This window comes from Oncorhynchus masou, chromosome 16 (assembly GCF_036934945.1).
Source record: "Oncorhynchus masou masou isolate Uvic2021 chromosome 16, UVic_Omas_1.1, whole genome shotgun sequence".
NCBI classification, from domain to species: Eukaryota; Metazoa; Chordata; class Actinopteri; order Salmoniformes; family Salmonidae; genus Oncorhynchus; species Oncorhynchus masou.
The window spans coordinates 9880140-9886139 of record NC_088227.1 but is presented as its reverse complement, the minus strand read 5'-3'; positions in this window follow the sequence as shown (position 1 = coordinate 9886139).

The window sequence follows — 6000 nt, the reverse complement described above, 5'->3', positions numbered from 1 at the left end:
CATGTATGGAAACAGGTGAATTAACACTTCTCAGTTAGCAGGCTCAAGCAAGCTAAAACCCACATGGTAGCAAAAACTCAAAATGGCCCCTAGAAAATATTAATGGTTAAACAATAAGCACACTATCAGGAGGTGTATTGAACATAAGCACAACCAGTGTGGATTGCAGTCACTCCTTAGAGCAATCTAATCTCAGTTAACCCAGAACTAGAATCTTGCGTAATTTGGTCAGCTTCGTTTATTTGGTTCTGGGTCCATGTGTGTTAGAAGTTGGGAGTTCCAGTTTGCGAGATCTTGCGAGATCTAGGGAACAACTCTCAGCCAAAGTGTGTGTGCGTGCATGTACATGCAGAAAGAGAGTGAAATAGAATAGCTCACACTCTACACTATGAATATACAATGAGCAACACTCACAACATCTTGTCATTACTGTTAGCCCATATGACTAAGGTGATCGATAAGAGGTTGAACATCTTGAAGCGTTGTCACTGTGTCAGATAATCGATTCCGGTTGTATAATGGATGTTTTAGCCCAAGCTTTCACGCACACAAGCACAGCTTTCGTGGTCCTGTTGAGCAGTGACAAGACCAGATATTCAAACAGTCCCTCATCTCTCCTCACTGGTGATAATGTATGGCTCTGTGGGGTTCATATTGTCATCACTACAGCTTGTGTCTCATGCTGGCTGAATAACTCTCAGAGAGAAGGCCTGCTGAGGGCCCCATACAGAGACACTCTTCACACAATTAGCCCATATATCTAGGGTTTCTCTCTCTCTCACTCACTCACTCACTCACTCACTCACTCACTCACTCACTCACTCACTCACTCACTCTCACACTCACACTCTCACACTCACACACTCTTAGGTATCTAACTGGGCTATTCACCAAAGTGGTAATTAGACTTTTCACATTGCTGGCAACGTTATCTACACTGTGAAGGGGTAGCCGTGAATTTGACAGTAATTTACAAGCAGCACATTGGTAAGTTAAGTTACTGTGTTTCATATTGCAGTACACCTTCTGTAATCTACAGTATCTAAGCAAGTACGGTGTAATGACACACAGTACAATACCGAATAATTGACTGTATTATACTGTAAAAAAAAGTGCAGTATGTTACTATACTGTATTTTATGGTATCCAATACTGCTACTGTAATTGATTTACTGTACCAATAATGCTACTGTAGTCATTTTATGTAACAAATACTCTTACTGTAATCTTGGGTACCGTTGTTTTATGGTAATTTACAGGTATATTTCCTGTAACCGGCTACTGGTTGCTATAAAAATACAGTAAATATGCAATATACTGTGTTTGTACTGCTACAGTGCCTTGTGAAAGTATTCGGCCCCCTTGAACTTTGCGACCTTTTGCCACATTTCATGCTTCAAACATAAATATATAAAACTGTATTTTTTTGTGAAGAATCAACAACAAGTGGGACACAATCCTGAAGTGGAATGACATTTATTGCATATTTCAAACTTTTTTAACAAATCAAAAACTGAAAAATTGGACGTGCAAAATTATTCAGCTCCTTTACTTTCAGTGCAGCAAACTCTCTCCAGAAGTTCAGTGAGGATCTCTGAATGATCCAATGTTGACCTAAATGACTAATGATGATAAATACAATCCACCTGTGTGTAATCAAGTCTCCGTATAAATGCACCTGCACTGTGATAGTCTCAGAGGTCCATTAAAAGCGCAGAGAGCATCATGAAGAACAAGGAACACACCAGGCAGGTCCGAGATACTGTTGTGAAGAAGTTTAAAGCCGGATTTGGATACAAAAAGATTTCCCAAGCTTTAAACATCCCAAGGAGCACTGTGCAAGCGATAATATTGAAATGGAAGGAGTATCAGACCACTGCAAATCTACCAAGACCTGGCCGTCCCTCTAAACTTTCAGCTCATACAAGGAGAAGACTGATCAGAGATGCAGCCAAGAGGCCCATGATCACTCTGGATGAACTGCAGAGATCTACAGCTGAGGTGGGAGACTCTGTCCATAGGACAACAATCAGTCGTATATTGCACAAATCTGGCCTTTATGGAAGAGTGGCAAGAAGAAAGCCATTTCTTCAAGATATCCATAAAAAGTGTTGTTTAAAGTTAGCCACAAGCCACCTGGGAGACACACCAAACATGTGGAAGAAGGTGCTCTGGTCAGATAAAACCAAAATTGAACTTTTTGGCAACAATGCAAAACGTTATGTTTGGCGTAAAAGCAACACAGTTCATCACCCTGAACACAACATGCCCACTGTCAAACATGGTGGTGGCAGCATCATATTTTGGGCCTGCTTTTCTTCAGCAGGGACAGGGAAGATGGTTAAAATTGATGGGAAGATGGATGGAGCCAAATACAGGACCATTCTGGAAGAAAACCTGATGGAGTCTACAAAAGACCTGAGACTGGGATGGAGATTTGTCTTCCAACAAGACAATGATCCAAAACATAAAGCAAAATCTACAATGGAATGGTTCAAAAATAAACATATCCAGGTGTTAGAATGGCCAAGTCAAAGTCCAGACCTGAATCCAATCGAGAATCTGTGGAAAGAACTGAAAACTGCTGTTCACAAATGCTCTCCATCCAACCTCACTGAGCTCGAGCTGTTTTGCAAGGAGGAATGGGAAAACATTTCAGTCTCTCGATGTGCAAAACTGATAGAGACATACCCCAAGCGACTGACAGCTGTAATCGCAGCAAAAGGTGGCGCTACAAAGTCTTAACTTAAGGGGCTGAATAATTTTGCACGCCCAATTTTTTAGTTTTTTATTTGTTAAAAAAGTTTGAAATATCCAATAAATGTCGTTCCACTTCATGATTGTGTCCCACTTGTTGTTGATTCTTCACAAAAAAATACAGTTTTATATCTTTATGTTTGAAGCCTGAAATGTGGCAAAAGGTCGCAAAGTTCAAGGGGGCCGAATACTTTCGCAAGGCACTGTAGGCAGGAGACCTATATAGTCTCGTGTGTGTTCTGCTGTAGCCTACATTGATTCATTTCATTCAAGTTGTATTCTGACATTGTGATATTGGTTCTACTGCTACATTGATGTCTTGAAAATGGTATGAAATTCGTGTCTTGGAGCCCCACAGCGGAGTATGTGTCCATATGCAAATGGCGGGTGACCTGCAGTGACCTCTAAAAACGTGGCTGTACATTAATGTCTAGAAAATGAGTCTACAAGAAATGTGGACTTGTGTCAGCCCCAGAGCTATACTCAAGTATGTGGGCATACTGCAGTGACGTCGAAAATGCTTTGAATTAATCAGCATCTCGCAGAGCACTGTGAAGGAAGAAACCACATGGATAAAGTGGATAAGCGAGTTAGGTCCCAAAAAAAATGGATTTTCACAAAGTCAAATAAATGTATCGTGTTAGAGGTTTCCCGAGGCGTGTAATCTCAACCAAACTAGAACATGTTAAGATTAATTAACACTTTATTCGGATAGTCCATCTGTAGACCTAAAGTGTGACCTAAGATAGTATAGAACAATCAGTTGGGGTATCTCTCTATACGCTTCAATATGAGTTCTTAAACCGAACATGAAAGTGCATCCTTGCAGCTGTGTGGGCTAATATAGACCTGTGTGGGCTAATATAGAAATGTGTGCCTTGGGGTAAGTTGAACCAATGGCCATGGGGTAAGTTGAGCCAATGATTGAGCCAGTAGCAAGTTGAGCAAATTTAAGTGTTTACTTCATGCAAGGTATTATCACTGGGATATGAGGTAACAACAGGGCCTGGCCTACAGTGTAGAAAAAAAGTATTTAGTCAGCCACCAATTGTGCAAGTTCTCCCACTTAAAAAAAGATGAGAGAGACCTGTAATTTTCATCATAGGTACACTTCAACTATGACAGACAAAATGAGAAAAAAAATCCAGAAAATCACATTGTAGGATTTTTAATTAATTAATTTGCAAATGATGGTGTGTCTGTCTGCATGACAGACACAGGTTTGGACAATTTGTGGTTGGACTGCTCAATACTGAAGAAAACTAACCATAACCACTGTATGATGAGAAGAATGACAATGACAGAAATATACAGCACACAGTTTGATGGATTCCCTGTCTGTATTATTAAACCTTTGTGTTTTCTGTTGTAAACTGTGAATACAGTGGTGAATACAGTTCAGCATTTGAAATAAGAAGAAAGCACTACCTGCTTCCTCAGATCTATCATATACTGTAGATATGCTGGGTTATTTTACAGCTAGGATGGTATTTGGTATTTGGTGTTTTATTAGGATCCCCATTAGCTGTTGCGAAAGCAGCAGCTTCTCTTCCTGGGGTCCACACAACCGCTCAAGGACAGAACTACATCAATTTTAAAAAGGCACAAAAAGCCTACGTGTCAATACATATACACAAACGATCTAGGTCAAATATGGGAGAGGCGTTGTGCCGCGAGGTGTTGACTTATCTGTTTTTGAAACCAGGTTTGGTGTTAATTTTAGCAATATGAGATGCAAGGGTGTTCCATGCAATAATGCCTCTATATAATACTGTAGACATTTTTGATTTTTTTTTCTGGATTTGGGGACTGTGAAAAGACCCCTGGTGGCATGTCTGTTGGGGTAAGTGTGTGTGTCAGAGCTGTGTGTAAGTTGACTATGCAAACAATTTGTAATTTTCAACACATCAATGTTTCTTATAAAAAGAAGACGTGATCCAGTCAGTCTCTCCTCAACTCTTAGCCAAGAGAGGCTGGCATGCATAGTATTTATATTAGCCCTCTGATTACAATGAAGAGCAAGACGTGTCGCTCTGTTCTGGGCCAACTACAGCTTAACTAGTTCTTTCCCTGCAGCACTCGACCACATGACTGGACAATAATCAGGATAAGACAAAACTAGTGTTGATCTGTTTCACCTGTATTTGTGATTGTCTCCACCCTCCTCCAGGTGTTGCCCATCTTCCCCATTATCCCTTGTGTATTTATACCTGTGTTCTCTGTTTGTCAGTTGCCAGTTTGTTTTGTTCGTCAAGCCTACCAGCGGTTTTTCCCTTGCTCCTGTCTTTGCTATAGTTCCTGTTTTCTTGTTTTCCGGTTTTGACCATTCCTGCCTGCCCTGACCCGGAGCCTGCCTGCCGCCCTGTACCTTTGCCCCACCTATCTGGATTATTGAACTCTGCCTGCCCTTTTGCCTGCTCCTGTTCGAATAATAAACTTTTGTTATTTCGACACTGTCTGCACCTGGGTCTTACCTTAAACGAGATAACTAGAGCATGCAGGACTGGCTTTTTGGAGTGTGAGCATCACTTTATTACGGACAGACCTCTCCCCATTTTTACAACCATTGAATCTATATGTTTTCACCATCATGACAGTTTATAATATAAGGTAACACAAAGTAATTTAGTCTCCTCAACTTGTTCAACAGCCACACGATTCATTACCAGATTCACCTGAGGTCTAGAACTTAGGGAATGATTTTCACCAAATGCAATGCTCTTAGTTTTAGAGATGTTCAGGACCAGTTTATTACTGGCTACCCACTCCAAAACAGACTGCAACTCTTTGTTAAGGGTTTCAATGACTTCATTAGCTGTGGTTGCTCATGCGTATATGGTTGAATCATCAGCATGCATGGACACACATGCTTTGTTTAATGCCAGTGGCAGGTCACTGGTAAAAATAGAAAAGAGTAGAGGGCCTAGATAGCTGCCCTCCAGTACACCACACTTTACATGTTTGACATTAGAGAAGCTTCCATTAAAGAGAACCCTCTGAGTTCTATTAGATATATACCATAGCTCTGAATCCATGATATAGCAGACGCTGAAAAGCCATAACACAAAAGTTTTCTCAACAACAGGTTATGGTCAATAATGTCAAAGGCTGCACTGAAATCTAACAGTAAATCAAATCAAATGTTATTGGTCACATACACATATTTAGCAGATGTTATTGCGGGTGAAGCGAAATGCTTGTGTTCCTAGCTCCAACAATGCGGTAGTTTCTAACAATTCACAA